This window comes from Sorex araneus, chromosome 1 (genome assembly GCF_027595985.1).
Source record: "Sorex araneus isolate mSorAra2 chromosome 1, mSorAra2.pri, whole genome shotgun sequence".
Classification (NCBI taxonomy): Eukaryota; Metazoa; Chordata; class Mammalia; order Eulipotyphla; family Soricidae; genus Sorex; species Sorex araneus.
This window is the reverse complement of record NC_073302.1, coordinates 119,255,769-119,281,992: the sequence shown is the minus strand read 5'-3', so window position 1 is coordinate 119,281,992 and position 26,224 is coordinate 119,255,769. Positions and strand designations below refer to the sequence as shown.

Below are 26,224 nucleotides of genomic sequence, written 5' to 3'. Positions count from 1 at the left end.
TCTCCCAGGGAGCTGTGGTGATTGCTACAGAGCCAGTAGGCAGAAGCCGGGAACTCTTCCTGTGAACTGGTGCTGAAATATTTAGCATCGTTTCCTAGGGAGAACTGGCAGTTGCTTGCCAGGACGGAATGTTATGTCAGTACAGGTGTCAGAGAAGGAAAGAGGTTTCTGCGGGAAATAATTGGCAAGTCAGATGGAGCTGGGGAAAGAGATGGGTGCGGGGAGGGAGGCCAGGTGCCATTCAGAAATGGCCTGAACTGGAATTCTCCAGCTGCCTTACCCTCCAGCTTTGTTGAAAGCACATCCCTGTCCCCCACCCCGAAGTTCTTCTATACAACAAGGAAAAGGGAAAACAGCATCAAAGAAACTGTGACCAGAATACAAAGACAGTCTAAAGAATGGGAAAGGATGTTCACCCAATACCCATTTGATAAGGGGTTGATATCAAGGATGTACAAGGCACTGGTTGAACAAGAAGAAAACATCTACAAGAAGAAAACACCCAACTCCATCAGAAAATGGGGCAATGAGATGAACAGAAACTTTCTCAAAGAAGATATCCGAATGGCCAAAAGGCACATAAAAAGTGCTCCTCATCACTAATCATCAGGGAGATGCAGATCAAAACAACCATGAGATATCATCTCATACCACAGAGACTGGCACACATCCAAAAGAACAAAGCAACCGGTGTTGGCACGGATGTGGGGAGAAAGGGACTCTCCTTCACTGCTGGTGGGAATGCCGACTGATTCAGCCCTTTTGGAAAATAGTATGGAAGTTTCTCAAAAAACTAGAAATTGAGCTCCCATTTGACCCAGCAGTACCACTTCTGGGAATATATCCTGGAGAGGCAAAAAAGTATAGTCGAAATGACATCTGCACTTGTATGTTCATTGCAGCACTGTTTACAATAGCCAGAATCTGAAAAAAACCCAAGTGCCCAAGAACAGACGACTGGCTGAAGAAACTTTGGTACATCTACACAATGGAATGCTATGCAGCTGTTAGAAAAGATGAAGTGATGAAACTTGCATATAAGTGGACCAACATGGAAAGTATCATGTTAAATGAAATGAGTGAGAAAGAGAGGGACAGACACAGAAATATTGTACTCATCTATGGAATATAAAATAACAGAATGGGAGACTAACACCAAAGGATAGTAGAGATAAGTACCAGGAGGTTTGATCCACAGCTTGGAAGCTGGCCTCATATGCTGGGGGAAAAGGCAGCTCAGAGAGAGAAGAGAACACCAAGTAAAAAGTGTTTGGAGGACCTGCTCGGGATGGGAGATGTGTGCTGAAAGTAGACTATAGACCAAACATGATGGCCACTCAATACCTCTATTGCAAACCACAACACCCAAAAGGGGAGAGAGAACAAAAGGGAATGCCCCACCACAGAGACGGGGTGAGGTAAGGGGGATGGGGTGGGAGTGGTGGGAGGGATACTGGGATCATTGGTGGTGGAGAATGGGCACTGGTGGAGGGATGGGTAGTCAATCATTGTGTGACTGGAATGCAAGCACGAAAGTCTATAATTCTGTAATTCTACCTCACAGTGATTCACTAATAAAAAAATTTTAAAAAAGGCTTTGACAACTTTGAAAGGCTGTTAAAGAGACAAACAATTGCCTTTTGCATAAAGCTGTTTGCGCTGGAGCTCACAGATCAGGCCAGACTTTCATTCACTTAAGTCTGTGGTTGGCCTCAACTACCCTGCAACCCAGCTAAGGTACTTCTGTTTTCTGGGGGAGCGTTACACAGTTGCACAGGGGGATTAAGCTGAGCCCTCTTAAAGCCACCCCTCCCCACCAAAGTCAGCTCAAGACTGTTTTTAAATGAATGTGTTGCAGTCTTATTTCTGTGCTTTTTACTCTTGGGGTTCTAAACCCCTTTCTTGTCTCATCGTGCAGTGAAGTAGCTTGCATCCATGTTTTCTTGTTTGGGGGAGTGGGGGGTGTGAATGCATCCCCTAAAGATCCTTTGGAGTACTTTCTGGCTCTTAGCGAAGAGAATAAGAATCCTGCACGTTATTGTTTTCAGCATAATAGCATGTGGTAGGGAAGCCATCAATGAGAATGAAAAGTAAATGAGTGAGCGGAAATGTATCTTTGACTATGGAGAGGAGAGGAGTGGTGATTAACAGGCGGTGTTCAGGGGATAGAGAAATAGCTCCAGTCAGGTGGTGGCCTTGGATTCTAGAATTTCAGAATTCAGAATTCCTTCCATTTTATTCGAAGAGCTTCTGGTAGTGGAGCTCTGTGTGTGTGTGTGTGTGTGTGTGTGTGTGTGCTCACACACATGCACATGTGTTCTTGTGGATGCATGCATGCACATGTCTCTGTAAGCACTCTTCTGTGAGCACCAGGTGTCAGCTGGGGTAATTGATTGCTTTCCTCTGACCATCACTAGCAGGACAAGGGCAGGCCCAGACACTAAATTGCCGCCGCAGCTCAGAATCTGCAGCTACCATTTTTACCCTTATTTTGGCTGCCATCATCTCACACCTTGACATGCCCAAATAAGGAGCACCATTTGGGGGGTTGCAGATTTTCTGGGGAATGGTGCTGAAGAGGCTCTGAAGAAATCCTGAATTTCAGCCATATTCGGCACATTCACTGTGTCAGCCAAAACACGTTTCCGAGAGTTGAGTTACGGGCAGATTGCCCCCGTGGCACATTCCACTGGTGACATAAAAAATGTTGTGCTTCATTCCAATTAGTGAAATTAAAAAAAAAAAAGCTTGCAGCCTGTTAAAAATATCCAAGACCTACAACTTGATGGAAAATTGGAAGAAATCATCAGAACCAGCCCAGCGGCAGCCGTGGAAGCAGCTGACATTTTGGGGTGCTTCATCTGTGCTCCACACTGTACTCAAGTTCTTTTCAGCAAGACCCTAGTTATTATTGTACAGCCAAAGCTGCAGGAGTTCCCCAAGGTCATGGTCTGTTCCCCAAGGTCACAGTCTGTCCAGCTGGGAAGCCACATCCACACATCCCTTTGGGGACTTCCTATCATGCTGAAAAGCAAGTTACTTGAAGAGCATTTTTAATTTAATTAATTTTTTTTGATGGTGAGAGACACACTGCTGTGCCCGGGCTTAGTCCTGGCTCAGTGCTTGGGGGATCATTTCTGGTGGTGCTAGGTGAACCACATAGGATGTGGGGTTAGTGGCATGCAACCAAACTTAGGGTTGCTTGGCTGCATGCAGCTAAATCTTTGAATTTGTAGCTGTCTCTTGCCCCAGAGAGTTTCGAGGGCATAATGCCTTTTGTATTCACAATTCACACCAACTCAACTCCCGTTAGATAGGAAGACTTTGCAATTTCCTTAAATTGGTCCTCACCCCCAAATGGGTAAGCCAAAAAAAAAAAAAGAAAGGAAAAGAAAGAAAGAAAGAAAGAAAGAAAGAAAGAAAGAAAGAAAGAAAGAAAGAAAGAAAGAAAGAAAGAAAGAAAGAAAAACCCAAACAAGACACCCAAATATTACATTTTTGTTGCATTGAACTCACCTCCTTTGGGAAGGTGAGCTCTAAGGAAAGAGCCATTAGATTAGGGGAAAGAGTCCAACATTTTCTACTTTATCCTAGGGTATTTGAGGTGCATCCTGCTGCCAGGCTCACATCGCATTCACATGCATGCATTGCTGAAAAAGAAAGAGATAGCAACCCCATATCCAATGCTCTTGGTGATCTAGAGAGCTCGGTTGGGTTTTCATTTTATATTTTGTAATCATTTTTTTCATATTGTTTGCAGTGGGATTTAGATAAACATCTTCATGTCAGCTTGTTTGCCTTTCAAATCAAACCTGAAAGAACAATAACTTTTGGTAAAGAAAGATTTGGGTTATTTTTATAGTAAAGGGACAAGGACATTGTTTTGTATTTTCCTTCAAAATTAATTTTTCTCCTGGGGGGTGGCACACACAGCCGTGCTCAGGGCTGGTCCTGGTGTCGTGATGAGGAGTCACTCTTGGTGGTTCTGGAAAGTGGGGGGTGCAGGTGGTGGACACAGTGTCGGGGATTGAACCCGGGACTCCCGCGTGCAAAGCATGCACTCCAGCCCTTCGAGCCATCTCTGCAGCCCTATGATGCTATTTTAAAGAGCAATTTTTAAAGGTTTCTGATGCTCCCGTGGTTAGGAGAGTGCTAAAGGCAAAACCGTTGCTTCAGAAAACACTTGAGAACATGATAGAAAAAAGCTAAACCCCAAGCCAAACTCCACAGAGAGCAAAGGAGGCGCTCACAGGGCATCGTGTCCTTTGAGTCTCTTAAGGTTTTCCTCCAAATGAGACTACGAGAACAAAATGAAATTATATTTTTCTTCCAGCTAGTTAAGCCTCAAATCCCTTGAGGGAAAAAAATGTTTTCTTTTTGGACAGTGATGTATTTCTAGTCCGCTTATTCCCCAAACAAATACACCAACACCCCACTTCACACTGAGAGTAAAATCAAAGATAGGGACAGAGGTCTTTCCAATGGCTGCTTACTCTCTAGTGTTGCAGGGGACCTTTAGTTCACGTGAGTGTCATCATGGATTACCTAACGCTCTAGTTTAGTCAACGAAATCCCATGTCACTCCTTCTGTATTTAATACCTGGATTCTTCTTTAGAGAAGCAGTGACTCAGTGCTCTCCTTGCCATACACAGCATCCATCGACTGCATAGCATTCTTTTCTCAACCCTTTTCCCTGATAGAATCCCAGTCTTGCTCAGCCCTCTTTCTTACCCGACACAGAGACACACAGTCACACACACAAACACACACAGCCTAGCCCAGGTATGGATCTCTAGTTTAAATACACCAGCTAACGCCTGGAATTTCCGAGCAATAAATAATGTGGCATTATGGCTTGAACTGGACAATGGGACCAGAAGGCCAGTTCTGATCTGAACATTATGATGTTTGGGAATCATGGATTATGAGAATAATGCATTCTTGCTCTTTTCTCTCTGTTAGACCAGGGCTTCTTCATCTTTTTCCACTTGTATGAATGGAAAGGTCACCTGAGAAATGTATATGTGATCCCAGGTATACAGGCATATACAATAGGTAGATAAATCAAGCATTCACTATTAATAAATGATAAATATATTTAAGCCTTGTCCCAAATGACCCACGTTTGATCCATGGCACTACGTAAACACTGCCAGAAATGATCCTTGAGCAAAGAATCAGGAATAAACCCTGAACAATGCCAGAGGTGGCACCAAAACAACAACAACAAAGAAAGAATTTAAAAATTAAAAATTAAAAGGTTCTTGGTGGCTTCCATATTCAGTTACACAACACTATATGGGGTGGTGACCCACAGTCGAAGGACTGGCAACCCCCTGCAAGGCTGAAGCAGATCACTAGGTGAATGCCTGGTGATGGAGAAAGCAGAGGAAGAGATGGAAAGATCCCGACTTTTATTATTATTATTTTTTAATCACGACACTCCTCTATGGATCCTTTGGAAACTGCTTTCCTATGAATTAAATCTTATGTAAAATATAATTTTATTTATTTCTTAATCCACTTTGAAATGGGATTTTCTCTTATTCATGGCCCAAAGCATCCTAATACACAGGCTGAAATCACTTAATGAAAGAGCAAAAGACAATCAGATATTTAGGATGCTGAACAGGAATTACTGTAGCTCACTTTTCTGATCATCTTTCTTCTGTTAATAGGCTTACTCACTGGCTTTGCTTCTCCCCCACTAGCCTAATCACTCCTGAAAAATCCTTCATTCTTTTCTTCTAGCTTTGGTGATGTGAAACGTGGGAGAGGACTGCCCTATACAGCTCAGGTCATTTGTGTTAATGAGAGATGCTGCTGATTGGAATGTGTCAATCACAGGAATGGTGCAAAGGCAGAAAATAAATGTTGGGAATCGCTGTTCTAATTTTTCCCAAACCCGGAAGTTCTGCTCCTTTCCCCTAGAAGTTATAGTTTATCATATGGTAAGATTTGGTATAAACATTTGCCAGAATGTACCCAGACCCTAGTTCAGTCTAGGAAATCCACTTCACGCAAAACCAAACTAATTTCTAAGCGATTGATTGATATGTATAAAATTCCCTTTGTACCTTTGACTTCAGACTGATGGATAGCACATTTGATGGAGGAAGTATAAAAAACTTCATCCAAATCTCTCCCACTTCATCTCATAACCTCACAAAACATTTGGCATGCTCAGATAGTGCTGGGCTGAACTGCATATTTCACTGCCAAGCAATATTCATGAGGATCCTATTCCATGCACTGACTGCCACTTAAGGAATGAAGCAGGACTACATAATCAGTTGAATTTAATTCAATCTCTTTTGTTCAGCCACGTTCAAGGTTATAACAAGGTATGTAGAATCTAGTACTAGACTGTCTATAGAACTTCAAGAAACGTTTCCAGGGTTGGAATTTAGGGAGGAAATGATCTTGCTCATAAACCATGTACTTAAGTGTATTCCACAGATTGTTTTGCAGATTCAGTGTGATGTACTACTGTGGGTGGATAATAAACTAAAAGATAACCAAGGTTTATCATACTAGTCCACACCAAAGAGAGAAAATATACAGCTACAGTTTTCAACCTGAACACATAAATAAAAAAATGTAAACAATTCTATGCCTGGGGGTATAATAAACTTTAAGAAAGCAAGTTTTAGATAAAAATTCTCAAATAAAAAAGCTGAAGGATTGCAATCGAGAGCATATCTATTACAGGGTCTGCAGCCTTATTTCAGACATTTGGCCAAAGGCATCTTGGACATCGTGGAATATTCCCTTCGGCTGGGATCTCCTTTTGTTTAGATGGTCCCTGAGATTGGCCTAGAATATCTTGCCCCTTAAGTGCATTCCTATAATGTGGTCAAAGGAAATTTGATTATAAGGAAAGAAAAGTAATATAACACATGACTAATGTAAAGGGGTGTAAACCGAGCCCACAGTTTCATAATGAACATCTTCCACTTGTTCCTTCAACAGCCATCAGATGTGTTTTTGCCTATTGTCAAAAATGGTACTGAGCCTTAAGGTAAAAATACAACTCAGAGGCTTCCTTCCCTAGATGCGTATGGGTGAGATGTCAGCAGGCTTGTACAGACTTTGAAAAGATGTGTTTATTGTTGAAGAGGGGAAGCTGAGTAAAGGCTGTTATTAGAGGATGGATGGATTCTGCAATAAGAAATCTAAGCCAAGGGCTGGAGCGATGATATAGTGAATGGTAGGGCATTTGCCCTGCATGCAGTAGACCTGGGTTCGATCCTTGACAGTCCATATGGTTTCCCCAACACCATCAGGAGTAATTCGTGAGTACAGAGCCAGGAGTAACTCCTGAGCATCACTGGGTATGACTCAAAAAGCAAAAAAACCCAAAAAATCCTAAAAAAATAAAAATCAATAAAGCTAACCAACCAACAACAACAACAAATAAACATACAAAAAATAAATCTAAGCCTAGAGCAGGACACCTACGTGGAAGTCAGGCAAAGCTTCCTGGTGAAGTGAATTCTTGACCTTTTGTCCTGAATATCCCAAAAGACCTCTTCATCTGGTGAGACTAAGTGTGGGCACAGGAAGTAAGCAACCAGGGTGGCTGTTTTGCTACACAATAGCTGAGTGTCAGTACTGCAATCAAGTATCAACATATTAAACTCTAATTTTAGCAGTGGTAATCAATTCCATGACTAAAAACACACGCTTCCCCCAAAATATATTGATCGGTTGCATCTCTAAAATGGCAATTTCAAACAGATATACTTTACACTAAGTGCATCTTGTAACCACTGTAAGCAATGTGACATCAAATTAGGTCACTGTCCGTGGTACCCAGTACAGTGTCTGAACAGAAGTGTTAATTAGGGGCCAGAGAGACTGTACTGGGATTAATTTATTTGCCATGCATTCGGGGAACGTGGGTTCAATCCCTGACACCGCTTACAGTCTGTTGATTGTGATCCCTGAGAATGGAGTCAAAAGGAGCCCCTGATCACCGTTAGATGTGACCTCCAACACCCCAAAAGTAAGTAAATAATTTTAAAGTGTGAATTTGTTGTGAATAAAATTGAAATACTATTGCATAGCTCTTTAATTTTAGAAAGTCTATGTACATAAAATTGCTATTGTTGCTGAGAAACATTTCTACTGATTAGTATATGTACTACTTGTTGCTGCATGGGCAAACTGATGGGAGAACTTGTAAGGATTTATAAAAGAAACATCATGAAAATATTCTGATGCATAGCATCAAAAATAAAATTTAGATTAGCTTTTGGTAGTCCTAAAGTTTTTGGTTCTTGCCAGGGCAAGAGGTCAAAAGTCAAATTTGAGCATGAAAAAAGATCTGGCAAATCATAATGTGGCCTGAAACTTAAGTCTAATTTTTGATTAACTATGAGGGAAGATAAAAGTGTATCCAACTCTGACGTTGCTATTCATTATCTACAAAGCTGGCACTATTGGCCTGTTATTGATAGATTAATAGGCATTTTAACAATGCTGTCTTCCTTCCCTGATTTCAAGTTCTGGCTCCATTCTCATAAAGTCCATTATAATCCCAAGGTTATAAAGATACATATCTCTAAATGTCGACTAGTAAAGTTACAGTTTTATTTTGTAGTAATAAATCTTTATTCCACAGGGATTTATTTTGTTTAGAGGTTGAGGAAAGAATCAACTATTTCCCCCAAGCTGCTAGTGTATGTTTGTCTTGTCACCTTCTGTCTCTCCAGCACTAGGCACAGGACACCCTCAATAAATATTGTAGAATGAATAAATTAATGAATGATAAATTTGAGCTTTCCAAACACTCTTGCCAGGTTCCCCTTGGGACCAATCGTAAGTGATTGCAGGACTGACTCAAATTAAAGTGAAGAGCTGGGAAGAAAGCTAAAAGGCTTTTGTGATGCTGATATTTGCTGCTTTGGACTATCATTAATTGACCTAACTTGAGAGGAGACTATACTGATAAATTCATCGAGGCATGGAAAAGGTGTGGTCTTATTTTATTTCTAATTATATTTTGAGTCTTGAGGGATGTGTACATGTGACCTATAGCTCTCCCTACACCTTTGGCATTTTGAGATTAGAGATATGCTTTAATTATCTACATCTATCCTCCATCAACTATCCCAATATATATGTAAATGTATACATACATAAGAAGCAATAGAAAGCATCATAAGAGTTAATTAGTTAAGAGAGTGGAATCTAAGGTTAGAGAGATAGCACAGGAGTTAAGGTACTTGCCTTGCATCCCACAGATTCTGGTTCAATCCCGAGCACCCCACATGGCCCCTTAAGGTTCCCCTACCCCACCCCCATTGCCAGGCATGATGTCTGAGCAGAGAGCTAAGAATAGCTCTAATCACTGCTCGGTGGGGTCCCCTCTGCCTCCCCCAAACCAAAACCAAAACCAAAACCAAAAGTATGGGCTATTAAGGTTTCAAGATTTAATTTTATCTTTGAAAAGTGAAAGCTGTGTGATCTTGGACAAATTACTTAATTGTTCTGCCCTCCTAGTTTCCTCTTTAAAATCAGGGAGGACAGCGGTGTTTGGTTCAGATCATTGTGCATATAGGTGGATCCACATGGAAAAGATCATGTTAAGCGAAATGAGTCAGAAAGAGAGGGATAGACGTAGAAAGACTGCATTCATTTGTGGAATATAAAGTAACAGAATGGGAGACTAACACCCAAGAACAGCAGAGATAAGCATCAGGAGGATTACTTCACAGCTCAGAAGTGGGCCTCGCATGCTGGGGGGAAAGGCAGCTCAGATACTGAAGGGACAACCAAGTAAAGGGTGCTAGGAGGGCCTGTTCGAGATGGGAGATGTGAGCTGAAAGTAAACTATAGACCGAACATGATGGCCACTTAATATCTCTACTGCAAATCACAACATCTAAAAGGAGAGAGAGCAAAAGGGAATGCCCTGCCATAGAGGCAGAGTGGGGTGAGGGGAGGACGGCGTGGGGGCGGTGGGAGGGATGCTGGGACCATTGGTGGTGGAAATGGGCACTGGTAGAGGGTTGGGCACTTGACCATTGTATGACTGAAACACAAGCACGAAAGTTTATAAGTCTGTAACTGTACCTCACGGTGATTCACTAATAAAAAGTTTTAAAAAACCACCACTACAATCATATAAGCCATGTACTGCATAAATTATTATATAAGTGCTATGTGTCTAAGCTTTTATTCTGATCCTATTTACTCTCCTAAACATCTTTTTGAGTTTTGCTCCTTAAGTCAGAATGAATAAAAAATACTCTGGAAAGAACATATGGGGTTATTTGACTGAGAATGAAAATAAGCCATGAAGGCAAAAAAAAAAAAGAAAAAAGAAGCAATTGCTTTTATGGATTATAGAAAATTATAGAGAAATATTCAGATACTAGCACTGTCAAAAAAAAACTCAGGACAACATTTTATTTAGGTTTGATTTCTAAATAATAAAATATATTGAGAGGGTAAACTCCGAAGTACTTCTTATTTTCAAACACAAATTAAGAATTGAAAAATCAAAGTGACAGTCCACTGCTAATCTGTTTAGGAAGGCATGAATTGTTAATCAGACCTCAGGCAGCATTGTTTCATACCGAGTTTAATAAAAAGTCCGCCTGGAGGAAGGAACGGTTTGGTGGCCTGATTTTGAAACCCGGGGAAACTCCAGCTCCGTGCACAGCCCCGCCAGCTCTCAGGACACCACCAACAGGATTTCCTTTGAACTGAGCTCCTTGAAAGGAGTCACAAGGATTAGCACAGGATAGAAAAGTTTTATTTTTTCCACTGGTACAGATGAATTGGAAAAGGAACGAAATTGGAAAAAAATGATCTATGAGCTTGCGTGTAAAGAATTTCATCCAGGTAGTATTTCTGAAGTCCTCACTAGTTGCCTGCTTGGGTTAGTGTTACTCATCTTAAAAATGTGAACCTCACAGGAGAAGTGCTATTTTGTTGCTGTCCTGGTGATGCTCAGGGATCACTCCTGGTGGTCTTCAGCGAGCCATGTTTTGGGTCAGGGATTCAAACTGGGGTTGTCTGTGTGCACGGTAAGAGTCTTAACCCCATTTTCTCTACTATCGTTAACCTGGGTCTATCTATTCTATAAGGCATTTTATTACATTAGAATCAGGTGCACATTTCAGTAGAGACTCCAATAAGGTTTTTCCCAAAAGTTTTGGCAGGGTCTCATTTTTAGAAGCACTGTCCATCAGGTGAAATGCAGCCTGGAAGTTTCACAAGCAGAGCATGTTCGGAGCAGTCAGAGCCTCGTGGCTGCTTCCTCGGATGGTTCAGTTAAACACTCATCCCAAAATTCATTCCTTCATTCTTAGTTTTGTCTTCATGACACCATGAATAATACTAGTGTGTCTTTCTTTCTTTCTTTCTTTCTTTCTTTCTTTCTTTCTTTCTTTCTTTCTTTCTTTCTTTCTTTCTTTCTTTCTTTCTTTCTTTCTTTCTTTCTTTCTTTCTTTCTTTCTTTCTTTCTTTCTTTCTCTCTTTCTTTCTCTCTCTTTCTCTCTCTTTCTTTCTTTCTTTCTTTCTTTCTTTCTTTCTTTCTTTCTTCTTCTTCTTCTTTTTCTTCTTCTTCTTCTTCTTCTTCTTCTTCTTCTTCTTCTTCTTCTTCTTCTTCTTCTCTTCCTCCTTCTCCTTCTTCCTCTTTCTCTTTCTCCTCCTCCTTTTCCTCCTCCTTCTTCTTTCTCCTCCTCCTTCTCCTCCTCCTCCTTCTTCTTTCTCCTTCTCCTCCTCTTCCTCTTCTTCCCCCTCCTCCTCCTCCTCCTCCTTCTTTTTCTTCTTTTACCACAAACTGCGGGCCCCCCCCCCCCATCCCATCAATGGCCAACATCCAGAGACTATAAAACCAAGTTCCCAGAAGAGAGCTATGCAGAGTCTCTTGTTTCCATGCCTGGCTGTCTTCACCGGGGACCCCTGGGAGGGGGCAGGTTGAGTTTCTCTTTCCATCCAGAGCAGAGCTCCGGCAGCTGAAGACCTCTAGAGCCTTAGCCACAGCCATGCTCAAGGCCCTTCTACACACAGACAACCTTCACGCAATAAGGAAACGGCAGAGGAACCCAGGTGTGTGGGACCCGTGGCTGAGATCTCCAAGCCTGCTGGGATCAAGACTGGGTCTCCTCCACCCAGACCCACCATTTTCCAGTAGCTAGGCAGTAACACCCACAAACTGTCCCCAGCGCCCTGTAATTCCATAAATGGCCAAGATCCAGAGACTATAAAACAAAGCTCCTTCTGATAGCCTAGGGTCTCCCTCTCAGAGAACCCAGCAAGCTACCAAGAGTAACCTGCCCACAGGACAGAGCCTGGCAAGCTCCCTGTGGCATATTCATATGCTAAAACCAGTAACAATGATGGGTCTCATTCTCCTGACCCTGAAAGAGCCTTCAATGAGGCACCGTTGGGAAGGAGAAAAGAGAGGCTGCTAAAATCTCAGGGCTAGGATGAATGGAGACATTACTGGTGCCCCCTTGAGCAAATCGATGAACAACGTGATGACAGTGATACAGTGATTCCGTGATTTTTTTTACCACACCCCAAAGTGCTTGGAGACCATATCCAGTTCTGTGCTCAGGGGTTGGCTCCTGGTGGTACTCAGGGGCCCACTAAGCAGTGCTGGGGACTGAGTTAGGCTTGACTGCATGCAAGGCAAACATCTTTACCCCTGGACCATTTCTTCAGCTCCTAGTACACACTTCTTAATTACAAAACAGGGCAAGGTGGACTCCTGCTTTTTGTTTTCTCTAACCAGGCACCATAAAAAGATGATCACAAGGAAAAATAAACCTATTTAAATTCCACTTTAATTTTATGATAAATTGGGACACAAACATAGTCTTTCATAACATTTGGAACACTCAAGAGTGCAAAGCAAACTTTCTTGCTCTTTAGTGCTCAATTAATCTTGCATAGGTTCCAAAAAACATCTCCTTTCTCTCTGCTCTATAAAAATCTTTCCTGGCATCACATTAAATTCAGTCGCGAGAGCACTTGACTTTTATGTAGCTTTTAGCTTAACTTAATTTTTTTTTGCCACATCAGGCGGTGCTTGGTGCTTACTCCTGGCTCTGTGCTCAGGGATCACTCCTGGTGAGGCTGGGGTGGTGGGGTGGCATATGTGATGTTGGGAAGCAAGCTCAGTTTGGCCAGGTGCAAGACAATCACCTTACCTGCTGTGCTATCACACCACCCCCAGAACTTTTAAATAATGTGATTATCTTGTTTCATGTTCTGCTGGTGAGAATCCAGTTATTTTCCTAGTCCCCAATCCCATTTTGCTGAGCCCTACTCTCTACTGCAACAATCTTTGATTTAAATTCATTGGTTTTTCTTTTTCCTTAAAAAAAATTTAAGTAAATACTTGTTTAAATTCAAGGGTTATTTTTTTTTAGAATAAAAACAAATCATGGTGCTATTTGGAAAGGCGTTAGGGACAGTGGCATCTGAGAATTAAAAGAAAACTTGTGAGAGAAAAGGAAGCATTGTGAATAAAACATTAAAAAATATGGGACCTGTCTTTGGCATGCACTTGCTTCAGAGGTGCTTAACCTGCAGATAAATATTCTTTTCTGAATACGAAAATTATTGCAGAGCCATCCTTTGTGGATCTTGAGGTCTCAGTTTACCTTGTCTGGATGACACTAATCAGGAAGTGACCCCTACATTCTGCTGCCTTAATTAGGGTCTGACCCCACATATCTCTTTTTGATAAAAAGGCACATCTGAGTCAGAAAAAGAGTGAGATTCTAACACAGATATTTATCACAAAGCCTCCTCCCTAGAATTGATTCTTTATGAAACACGTATGAAATCCCAACTAGGTACTTTTAAACAAGTTGTGTAATATACAACTAATTGCTGGAGATACAGTAGCTCGAGTTGGTTCAAATTAGGGTTCAGCAGTAATATAACATTCTTGGTGTATATTATCATTTTGCATTGGTGATTACTTAGTCTGACCACACAGTTTTGATCTGTATTAAATTAGAACCTGTTGCTAAGGAGAGCTTAGAATATTTTAGTTGAATGTGAAATTGAGCCGTTTCAAACATTTTATAAAATTGAAGATAGTAGATTAACAGAACTTTTTTTTTCTTCTTGAAATCTTGCAAGGGATTTAGCAAGATTCAGTCTTTGCAGTGAAAAATATAAGCTCATTTTCATGCTGCAAGTCGGCACTATTAGCTAGAGAACAATTGCCTTTTGAAGTAAAAATGAAATCCTTAACATATATACCTTATACAATTTGTGTTTGCCCACAATTACATAAAGTTCACTGTTAGGCAAAAAGATATCACTTTTATATCTAGAAGAGGTGAGGTGGATTTTATTTTGCTTATCAAATTAGATAAAAGTATACTTTTTGTTTTCCACTAAATAACCCACTCTATCAGCCCTTTGCGAGACCCCTTTTGGGCTGCAAAGTATCGCATGGGACAGCAGTGCCAGAAACATACTGGATTCGTAATGTCATTTACTATGAATTAGTTTTTGGTTGTTCTGTGTTCAGGAAACTTTTGCCATGCCAGATTTTTCAGCATTCTTACATTCAGTTACAGGACCCCATAAGGGGGTCATTGCAACTGGCAGTTTAGGAAGTCAGGCACTGCTCAGTCAAATAGGGAACTTTATTGTCTATTGTCTATGACACATTCTGCCCATGAGCTTGGCAAACACAAGTCTATTTTTAATTTATTTTTATTTCAGTTGCGGGGGCGGGGGGGGGGGAAGGACTCTCTCACAGTCTTGGAGAGTCTGGGAACTGCTTCCAGTGAGAGTTTAGGTCAATACGACCAGATGATTCGGTGCTTGAATTGCCGATGTGGTGGCAGTCACCAGATCCATCCCCTGTGTTGTCCAATGTTTCCAGGCTGTGCCTGTGGGTCATGTAGTGCCAGGGACTAAACATGAGCACGGAGCCTCATCCACAAAGCATGTGCTCCTGCTCCCTGAATTACCTCCTCTGCCTCGAAACAAATGTCCAAAGGATCTGTGACCATCCCTACAAAGTCTGAGTCTACGAACCATGACTATGAACCTCCATATTTTAAATTAAAGGACCCAAGGATCTGATTGGATTGCTATTGTTTAGGCTCTGAAATGTTTTATATGTCATTAGGATTCCCCTTTCTCTTTGTTTACCCAAACCAGAAAGAAGAAACTAGGTCAATCATTTTTCAACATGATGTTATTCATTACCTGACCCAGTGGTCCTCAGACTTTTGGATTTCATGGAACATTAGCTGTTCTTTCTCTCTCTCCTTTTTTTAATAGTGGAAGCTGACATTGACTTCCCAGGTCTTAATTTTGCCAAGTTGGACCAGGGGGAATCTCTTTGTACACCATCGTGGAAGAATTGACATTTTAGCTACAAAGAAGTATGAAGGTCAGTGTCTGAAACCTAATTGAGTAAATTGAGATTTATGAAAACAATAGGTTGTCATAATTTTTTCAGGTCGGACCACTAACCAATCAAGTTTATTTTTTTCTTCAAAGATTCTGGGCACCCTGGAAAATCAGTGATTTAGAAAAAAAGCCTAGTCAAAACTGCCTTCCAGCTATTCTAAGCAAAACAAAAACCTAAATTTAATCACACCCCTCCAAAGTAATGGTTAAGAATTTGGAGGAAAATTTAATTCCCCTTTGCAATAGGAGGTCTAAGGTATGGCATGTGAAAATCCTAAAGAAGTCTAAATCTTTATTTTCTCCATAATTTTCTGCTCCTTCAAAGTGAATTCACAGTAACTATGTTGTAGATTTAAATTTATTATTTTTAGCTTGGGAAGCATCTCTGCTGGTGTGGGGGTGCTAGTACCAGCACGGTGCTCAGGGAGCTTACTCCTGGCTGTGCTCAGGGGACCCTGTTTTGTTTCCAGGAACCAGACAGGGTTGGTCACATATAAGGCATATGCCCCTTAGCCCCTGTACGGTCTGCTATCTTCCTTTGATTTTTAATGCCAGAATTTAGTAGAGATGATATAAAATAATAACACTCAATCATGAGGCCAAGTTCTAGAAGAGAGGGGCCAAGAGAATTTCATGTATCCACGGACAGCCTCACCATCACTCTGCTCTGTGATCTCAAACGGAAATGATGGGTGTTGGATCATCATCTCTACTATATCTCATGTTCTCTGAGTATATTTTCAATTTATCAAACTGTTCTTACAGGCTGGATTAACGGCACGATTCTCTGAATGTGACATTGCCTTGCACATGGCTGACCCAAGTTGGACCCCCCAACACCACTTATGGTCTCCTACCACTGTGGTCTCCCAAGCACTGCCAGAGTGATCCCTGAGCACAGAAACAGGAGTAAGTCCTGAGCATAGCTGGGTATGGCCCAACATTAAAGGGACAAAATGAAAACTGGCACATCGACGTCAACCATATATTATATTACTTATATCATTAAAAGGCTACTTGCCCTCTCTCCATCTCTCCATCCCCTGCATCTACTACCTCGACCCCTCCCTTCCTTAATCCTTTTAACATTTCCTTTATTCTTTTTTGTGGGGTGAAATTTTATTTGGTAAGAAATATTTGAACAAATCCTGAATTGAGATGGCCATGAAGTAACAAATTGTGGGCACAAAGGAAACCATTGTTTTTACTCACTAGACAAGCATACATAGAAATGGTACTCAGTGCTATCCCCCGGTATTGTGCCCAAACTCATTTTAGAGTTTGTCATGCACGGAGAAAGGACTGGGCACTGGGACACTGAGATGCCTCCTGTCAAGGAAACGAAGAGCTGTCATTTGCAGTCACCTTTCTGAAGTACTCTGTTTGGCATGAGGCATGCTCTGAAGGCGGGAGGAGTGATTTTATTCTTATAAAAGGTGCCATTATTAGGCTTAGACAAATGGCCCACATGATCCTTTCGATTACAATTATCAACTTTAATGCCTGTGTATAAGTGACTTTTCAAAAATGAGTCACCTAGCAAACATTTTTCACAGCCTTAAAACCTGTACTACTCCGGTCAACATAAATCACGTTATTCCGATGTCCTCTGTTTCTCTGTATCGCTCTGAAGCCACACTTTTATTTCTAAGACATCACACGTGTTTGTTAACAGCACATTCATTAAGTGCTTTGGCCCAAACAGAAATTCCCTAGAAATTCAAACCAAAAAGGGACTAAATGAAGGGGAAAGAAGACTATCATTTTCCTTTTGGCTTACTGAATTATTCACATATAAAAGGCATGTATACAAATTCTGACCTTTTGTATTTTTATTCCCTTTTTATTCCCTTGCCTTTTATTTTTATAAAGATGAGCTGTCTTATAATTGTCATTTGTTATTACTTAGCACCACGTATAGGATCTTAATGGATGGTTTGGTTTCTATCATTATTGTATACTTGGGTTTCAGGGACAGCAGTCTATCTATTGAGAGTGCAGAGAAAAAATAGAAGGGGAAAATCACTATGCTTCTAAAGTACATATGATAGATGAGAGAAATAGTGAGAGAGAGACAGACAGACAGATACAGAGACAGAGACAGAGAGACACAGAGAGAAGGACTAAGTTACATGCCTTACATTTCCTGATTATGGTTCAAATCCCCAGCACTATATATATGTATATATACACGTATACATATAAATATATACATATATACATATATACATATATATTCATATATATATGGAACCCTCACCCCTCCATACTATCAGAGGTCACTTCTGAGCAGAGCCTGGAATAGCCCCCTGAGCACCACCCAAGTGTGGTCCCAAAGCAAAACACAACCCCAAAGCAAAAGCAACAAACAAAATGGTATCTGTATTATATATTTGGATTGTATACCAACATTGCCAAAGCAAACAGAAAAGTTCATATTCTTCAAAGCATTAAGAAAACTTGATTCTTTGGTTCTCATGGGAGTTCAGATCACTTCAAAGAAATGTACTTGCCTGGTTATTTTATGATTCATGCAGCATCATTCTTTGGAGATGGTGACTTTTTAAAGATAATTTTCAAATTTGTATTCCACTGTAGAGAGCTGGAGTGTTTACAAACATGCTAATGATGCAATCATGTGTATAAAGTTGCCTTTAATAGCAGCAGCATTTATAAAGTAGAAAGGCCCTGTGTAAAAATGGCAGTTTTGCTGCTGTTTTCCTCCCATGTAAAACCCATCTCCTTATCACTTTCATTTTACTTACTTTGACACCTCCCCAATTTAATTTTTCCTAGCTGTTTTCCATTCCACTAACTTCCATTCCTCTTCTGGGCAGATCTTCTAATTTAGCAACTCAAGGAGTGAATGAAATATAACAGTTCCGGAGCCAGAACTCCAGTTAAAACTGGTAGGGCACTTGCCTTGCAAGAGACCAACCCGGGTTCAATTCCCAACACCCCATTTGGTCCCCAGAGCCCACCTGGAGTGGTCCCTGAGTGCAGAGCAAGAAGTAATCCCTGAGCATCGCTGGGTGTGGCCCCCAAACAACAACAACAAAACAAGACAACAAACAAAACAACAGTGCTCTTTATATGATGAAGCCTGAAGATTAATGATACCTTATCATGCCAATTCTGTGTCCCTCATCTCCTTCCTAAGTTGTCCTCTTCCAGAAAAGACCTCTGTATGCAGAAAGGAGGAAAGGTTTGGGACCACACTGCACATGTATATGCACATCAAATTTAATAGTAACATTCTGCCTTTAATTAAACTCTTACTCTCATAAATCTCAGCAAGGCAATTTGATTAACAGAGGAAATGAGCACCCAGTAGTGTTGGTGGAAAGATTTTCAACAGATGATACATGGTAAAATAATCTAATCATCTGTGGCTAGGAGGTCCCGTTACCCTTGGACATGTATCTCACCCTACAGTTATGCCCATGTGTTCAGAGTCTTTATGCTTTGTTAGGAGAGTTAAAAATTTCCAGGGCAGTTAGTTGGGTTTTGAAGGTTTAAAATCTTCAGGGCTGTATCAGGCCCTCTTTGACCCAATATTTTTGACTTTAAGGAGCTTTAATCCATTTAATTTTTGTAGTAATGAAGGTGGATCAACTTTTTGAAGTGTTTTTGTACTTTCTGCTCTTTACATATCTTCTTACTTGGTGAGTGGCAGGGTTACAAAGACTTTTTGCATTTAGTTCTATCGCTAATTAGGAAGATCCTGGTTTCTCAGATGACTGCTTTGAAAAGATTGCTCGCCTCAGGAAGGGGAACTTTCAAAAAACGGGGCCCAGTTAATCCGCCTAGAAGAAAACTTGAATGAAAAATTTACTTAGATTCAGGAAAGTGTCTCAACCTCTCAAAATCAGAATAAAATAAAAAGCCCATTGGATGAAGGGAAAGAATGAAAAGGGGAAAAGTCATCTCAAGCTTTATATTTCTGCATTTTTTCCCCCTCTCATATTATTGGAACAGTCTCATAGCTGGGAGCTCTCTCTCTCTTTCTCTCTCTCTCTCTCACTCTGTGTGTGTGTGTATGTATGTGTGAGTGCGCATGTACGCAGGTGAGTTTAATTTTCTTCTTTCAGTAGTTTTCTTGTTAGCAAATTTGTGAGTCTTTGTACTTAGAATCGTTATTCAGAGTAAAAAATTTAAACCAGAGAAGGCTTATATTATCTCCATTTTCACCTTTTTGTGAAGCAAATGAGGTACCTTCAGTAGCTAGGCTGAAACACTATTTTTCAAAATGTGCAATTCAGACTGAGTCACTGCTCATTATTTTTCTAAGACCCTAAGTCTGATGCCCCCCCCCAAAGAATGGGCTGCCGTGACTAAGCCAGCAACACAAGGAATGGGCCCATCGGATGTTATCTCATTTGGAACACATTTCCAACTCAACAACAGATTTTTAAATGGGAAGTTGAAACCTGCTGGCTGTCAGCAGAAGAGACCGATTCATCCCCACAAAATTTAGCTGCCTTGAAGTTCCAGCTGGGGTTTCGTAAGGAGTAGGTGCGGACAAAGGAGTTGTGACAAGTCAAAGAGAAAGTCTGAAGAACATCCTCCCAGAGTAAGGGTGATCAGACCTCCAAGCTTCTTCTGGGCTTCCTGGTGCTCTTTGGAATGGGGAAGGCCTCTGAATGAGAAGCTTTCAGCTTACTCTCACTTTGGAGTGCTCACAGATCTCTGAAAGGATGAATGACATTGGTTTCTGTGAATATTTCTTTAGTGCTGGGGGTTCTTTCACATGGAACTTTTGGATATTCCAAATGTCGTGACTATAATGCCAGTTTCATTGCTGGGCAGACTGGAGCAATAGCACAGCGGGTAGGGCATTTGCCTTGCATGCGGCCAACCCGGGTTCAATTCTCTGCCCCTCTCAGAGAGCCTGGAAGGCTACCAAGAGTATCTCTCCTGAACGGCAAAGCCAGGCAAGCTACCCATGGCATATTTGATATGCCAAAAACAGTAACAACAATCCTCACAATGGAGACATTACTGGTGCCCACATGAGCAAATTGATGAGCAACAAGAAGACAGTGACAGTGATGGGTGTTTATCATTGCTGGGTAAATTAAGATAAATAAAGTAGTCTAAAAGAGGTCAACAGGATGGGAAAATCGTATACTGAGGCATGGTAAATTCTTTATTCATTGGCCACACTGGGAATCACTGAGAAGTTATTAGGGGTATAGATGCCCTAAAAACAGTGCAAAGTGCTCTCAGATTTCTTAAAGCAGAAGAACTACACAAATGATAGCAAGAAACAGGGTTTTTCACTTAACTTTCATACCCGGGTGATGCTCGGAGAATAAGGAGCTTGACTTCGGAGGATAAGCCTTTGTACTCTGATTTTAGATAACAAAGTCAGAGATTGCAGTGGCATGACAAAGAGAAATGCACGGAGAGACCCACTAGAGGTCCCTTCCAACTTAACCAAAGTTTCCATAGTTGAAAAGATGCAGCCTTAGTTGGCATCCCCCAGGGCAGAGCAAGTGAGGGCCAGAAGGGGGAGGAAGCCATGGCCCATGCCTTAGGAAAGTACCTAGTTTCACTCCGGATATTTGCCATACTTTCTCTTTCCTCACAATTCTTAGGTGGGGAAAATCACTCAATGGGCCCTAGGTTGGATAGTCAAAACTTGTTCTAATTGACGGATACATTTGCCCTGGGAAGCCACTGGTTGCCCTGGAAAATGTCTTTGTGCTTTCTAGAAATACTGGCTATTTCCAGTATCTCCAAGCAGTACTTTTTTTTTTCTTAAAAAGGAAGAGTGCATCAGCGTACATTTTCACTTGCAAGGCTGATGGGAGTTGTGGGTGGAGGAGGTGAAGCAAACGTTTTCTGATAGTCGGCAACTTGGTCGAAAGTGATTTTGTTTCTATATATTATCTTTGCAGAGTTAGCATGAAGCAATGTAATTGCAATAAATTGATGTAAAAGCCAGGTAGTAAAGGGACTAAGAGTCCCTATAGAGATACCAGCCTGTCACTTACTATAATGGCAGCTAAAGATAATTGTAGAGAAGAACAGTTGAACTAAAGCATTGCCACTTTCCTGCAGAATGTGCTCTGGTGCTGCTAAGAAATTGGTTACTTCCTCTGCTTCCAACATATGCAGGAATTATTATGATGGGTAGAAGAAAAAAAAATTTATCCCCCCCAATACTTTTCAAAGTCGAACATACTAAAGCACAAATGGGGTGAGATGCAGCAGCCCTGATTGATGATTTCCCAGTACATTCTTTAAATTTGTTTTAAGTTTCTGAGCTCTGCATTGCAAAGCTGGCCTCTGGCATAAACTTTGCCCTCCTCCTATGACATCTTGAAGACATCTGCTTGATCCTATCCCCCTTGATTTCACCCGACTTGTTTTCTAGCTCTCTAAAATAGCAAAAACACAGCCAGGCCGGCCACTGCTCTTCCACTGAGGATGCTTCAGCTAAACTGCCTCCAGTTTATGCCTCCAGATTGATTTCTCCTAGAGTAGAATCTGAGTGTTTCCTTTTCAGGCAAAGGTTCAGCCAGAAAAGCAAGGCAACTAGCATGCATCTCCATCCCTGGCCTAGGAAGATGTTATTCAGTCTTAGAGGAATAGTGCAGTAACCAGGTACATCCCTGCCTTCCAGTTCCAGCTCGGGGAGGAGTTTGCCCCCCTAGGGTAATAACCGCTTTGAAAGCCCATATTTGGCCAGTCAACCCTCCAGTGCAACCAGCCACGGACATCCACCAGCCACTCAGCAACATCCTTGCTTGAGAAATCACTTCTTGCCCATATTATGTGCATCGGTACCTAGGGATGGCAGCGATGACGGATGGCACAGGCGGATACATCTCTAGAAGTGTGAATAAAATAATGAAAATACCTTCTACGCATCCCTCCCCCCACCCCACACCCCGTGAGAACGAGAGAGAGAGAGAGAGAGAGAGAGAGAGAGAGAGAGAGAGAGAGAGAGAGAGAGAGAGAGAGAGAGAGAGAGAGAAATGTAGGCTCTTCCGGATGATTAAACTTCCTTCTTTCTTGAACGTTCTCAGTAAACTGAGGTGAACAGCCCCTTGCACGAAACAGGGACCTGCATGTAACTCCCCATAAAATATGGATTTTATTGCAGCAGTGACAACACTTCTCAGCACCGCGCTGACCTCGCCAGCATCTCCCGGCTGGAGATCTCCAATAACTCCGGGCAGAGGAACCTCTAACTGTGGAAGTCATCGCCGCTCCCCCGACCGACCGCTGCAGTGCACACCACAACGCGCCCCGCCGTTCCATTCCAGGACCCGCGCACGGGAGAGGCTCCACTTTTTTCCTGCCTCGGACCCCTGAAAACCCACCAGGCGCACTCGCGGCTCTGCTGTCCAGCCAGTTCCGGGAAGGGACGTTTCCCCCCCACGGAGCCGTGCCCGCCCAGCCGCGCCGGAGAGCACCAGCGAGCTGCCTCTTGCACATGACTTTTCCCTGGGCACTGTGCTCCGTTTCCCGAGTCCGATGTTGCACTTTTCCTTGCAACCTTAGCATTCCTGCCCTCTGGCAAGCCCGCCGCCGTGGCCCGGAACCCAGCAGGCTAGTAACAGTTTTCTCCCTGCCAAATAAATCATCGCCAGCTCAAGTTTGCCTTTCTCGGGTGGGGGGTGGGGGGCATGCGGGAGTTTTCAAGCTCCGCAGACGATCGGCTCTATCCCCGCCGAAGCCAAGAACTAAATAAAACTCAGCCGAGGCAGTTCCCCGCAAAGGACCCTCGTGATTGTGGGCAGGTGGAAAGCAGTCGCCCTCCCCCCGCACCCCCCTCCCCAAAACGGTTCGCACCAACGCCCTGATCCTGGACCAGCCAACTTTGCAAATGCCGGCGCTCGCGGGCAGCCTGGGCGAGAGAAAGAGAGAAAGGCAGCTGTGCCACCCCCCCCCTCCCACCACCACCACCAACACCACCGTGACCCCCACAGTGGATCGGATCGTCTTACCGGGAGGCGGAGGCGCTGCGCCCCGTTTCCCTGCGAGGCGGCGGCGCCCGTCCTGGCCGGCGGCAGCAGCAGCGCCGCCCGGCGCAGCCGGACCCGCGCGCCCGCCCGCCCAGAGTCCGGCTCGCGGGGCTGAGCATCCCTCCCCGCTCCGCGTGCGGTACCCGCGGGGGCACGGGGCGCTGCCTCTGATTGGCTTCCATCCCCGCGATCGAATGAAGGGGAGGACAGAAAAGAGGAAGAAGGACAAGAAGAAGAAGAAGAAGCAGAAGAAGCAGAAGAAGCAGCGAAGAAAGAAAAGAAAAGCAAAAAAAAAAGCAAAAGAAAAGGCATCCCGCACCGCCGCCACCGGGAGACCAAACCCACCTACCTCCGTTCGCCTTCCTGCGCCCGGGGAGACCCCCGCGACCCGGCCCGGCTGCTCTTGCTTCCGCCGCTTGCCGCTGCGGTGGCCGCTGGTGGTGGCGTTCTCGCTGCCGAGGCTGGAACTGCAGCTCTCGGGATGGGAAGGTTACGGGCTCGGGAGAGCTGGCTCTTGTGGGCACACACTGATTTGCAAGTGAATGAAGTGGGAGGGAGCAAAGAGAGGAGGACTTTGTTAGGGAGGCCGGCCCCCACCCGCCCCCTCCCCTTGACAGAATGACTCCCTGTGTTTGAAGTCCGGAGTGATTCGCTCGCTGCAACAGTCCCTCAGCCCCAGGCTTTTCTCTCCCTTTCTTCTTCTTTATTTATTTATTTACTTATTTATTTATTTATTTTTGCGGGATGAGTGTGTGTGGCGGGGAGGTGGAGTTGGGGGAAGGGAGGTGGCGCGTTCAGACCTACTCAGAACTTGCGTGTCTCCGTCTGTTCCCCTCTTTGATACTCTCCAAATGCACCTTGTGCTATTCTCAGCCACGGCTGGATGTTCTTTCTTTAAAGCGCGAGCAATTACAATTCCCGGGGACCCAGGACCTCCTGGGCGCGCTATCACTTGGCCAGCTTCCTAATATTGCAGGAATATAACACGCACGAGCATTCAAAAACACACAGCCGCACCAAAAAAAAAAAAAAAAAAACCATCTGAGCTAAGGACACCGTTGGCGTTTCTTCACAGCATAAACAGGCCATCTAGGGAGCAAGCCTAGATGCGTGTATGTCCGTGTCCTTCCAGGAACACCGATTTTTTTCTTTCTTCTTCTTCCTCTTTTTCTTGTTGCATGGCCCTGTGATCTCTGTTACTCTTACAGAGGGAGTAACCCCAGAATGTGAGAGCACAGAGCTGTGCGTCCTGGGACTCACAGAAACTACTTGGAACCCAAACTCTTCAAGCCCGCCAACGACTTGGGTCTCGTGCCATCTTTCTAAGTGAGTTGGTAGAAGATACCAAAGACTGGCAAAGTTGGGGGAGGGGGGAGGGGGGTTGATAATGATATCCAAGATCTTCTGAACATGGTCAGATCTTTCAGGAAAGTTCCTGAAGTAGGCCAGTGTCCAAGTTAAACTCCGGTCCACACTGCTGTGTGAACAGCTATGTTTACAGTTTCAAAGGAATCGTTTCCAATATTGCAAACTCGAGCTGCAAAAATCTCAAGCATGTCCAAAGTATGATTCAATGAGCAATGGCTTTCTACACAGAGATGTAGACAGGACGGAGCCTGGCAATGCTGTATTAGGAAAAGACAATCTAATTAGCACAGTGATTGCACCCAGGGTCAGTGACAGCTCGAACCAGCTGCCTATGAATATTGCAACTTTCGGAGATTTCTTCTGCCTGGGGCTCTGTGAAATACTCCAGGCGCCTTGGCTTTGGAATGGTTAAATTTGTTGGAGGTTGGTCTCCTTCCCAACTGGGCCCTTACTAGAAAATCTTTTGTTTCTCCCATAGAAGTTCAGGCATTTAAATAAAGCCTAAATCAAAGTATTTCCTCTAGGCAGACAGTGCTTCAAAGAAGTGTGCATGGAATGGTTTTAGCACAGATGTTCCACACATGGAAAACGCAAAGACTTTGAATTTATCTCATGAAAAAAAAAAAAAGCCTTCCTCTAATGAAGAATCACCATCGACTTACAAAAAAAAAAAAAAAGCCTGAACATTTTTTCATTTTTTCTTCATGTGGCTATTGGAACTCGTGCAGAAAGACAGGCCAGAAAGCTGCTTCTCATTCTCAGTCCCTTCCTCGGGTTATGAATTTCTTCTGCCTTTAGTTGGAAATTCTAGCACCTTCTGCTTGTGCAGCCCTTTACTGCTTACAAAGCCCTTTTGCAGACATTTGTTTACTTCTTATTTCATCTCAGTGTTGTGATTTCCACCCCCCCCTCCCGATTAGGACCGAGGAAACAGGTTAATGAAGAGATCATATAGGCTAAGTGACATGTTCAAGGCGATACAACTCCGAAGTAGAAATAGTGCCAGTAAAACTAGCAATATATATTACAAAATATGGAAAAATATATAGTTTGAAATATAAATTTATAATACCTAAACATGCCAATTAAGATATTACATTTTAAGACTCTTTCCCGATATGCAGATTGGATTATTTAATTATTTTTTGCAGTGTCAAGAAATTGTTGAACTTTGGGCCTTACACATTTAAGGCATATACTCTGCCACTGAGCCACTTCTTTGACCCAAGTTGAGCAGGTTTTTTTTCTTTTCTTTTTGATTTTTTTTTTTTTTGTCATATCAACAGTGCTGACTCTTCACTCTGTGCTCAGGAATCACTCCTGCTGGTGCTCAGGGGACCATACAGGGTGTTGGAGCTTGAAGCAGGCACTGCTGCGTGCAAGGCAAGTGCCTTAACCCCTGTACTATTGCTCTGGTTTCCCAAGTCAAATTATTTTTATGGTAAAAATGGGCTAAGAGTAAAGTTGA

General features: G+C 42.8%; 1 protein-coding gene across 1 annotated transcript in view; it reads right to left on the bottom strand.

Moving 5' to 3' along the window:
• CDH6 (cadherin 6) overlaps positions 1 to 23,942 on the bottom strand; it is a 146,833-nt gene extending 122,891 nt beyond the window's left edge. Inside the window, exon 1 of the mRNA XM_004605565.2 lies at positions 23,738 to 23,942. The gene's annotated coding sequence lies outside the window, so the exon portion shown is untranslated. The remainder of the gene's footprint in view (positions 1 to 23,737) is intronic.
• Positions 23,943 to 26,224: the final 2,282 nt, after the last annotated feature.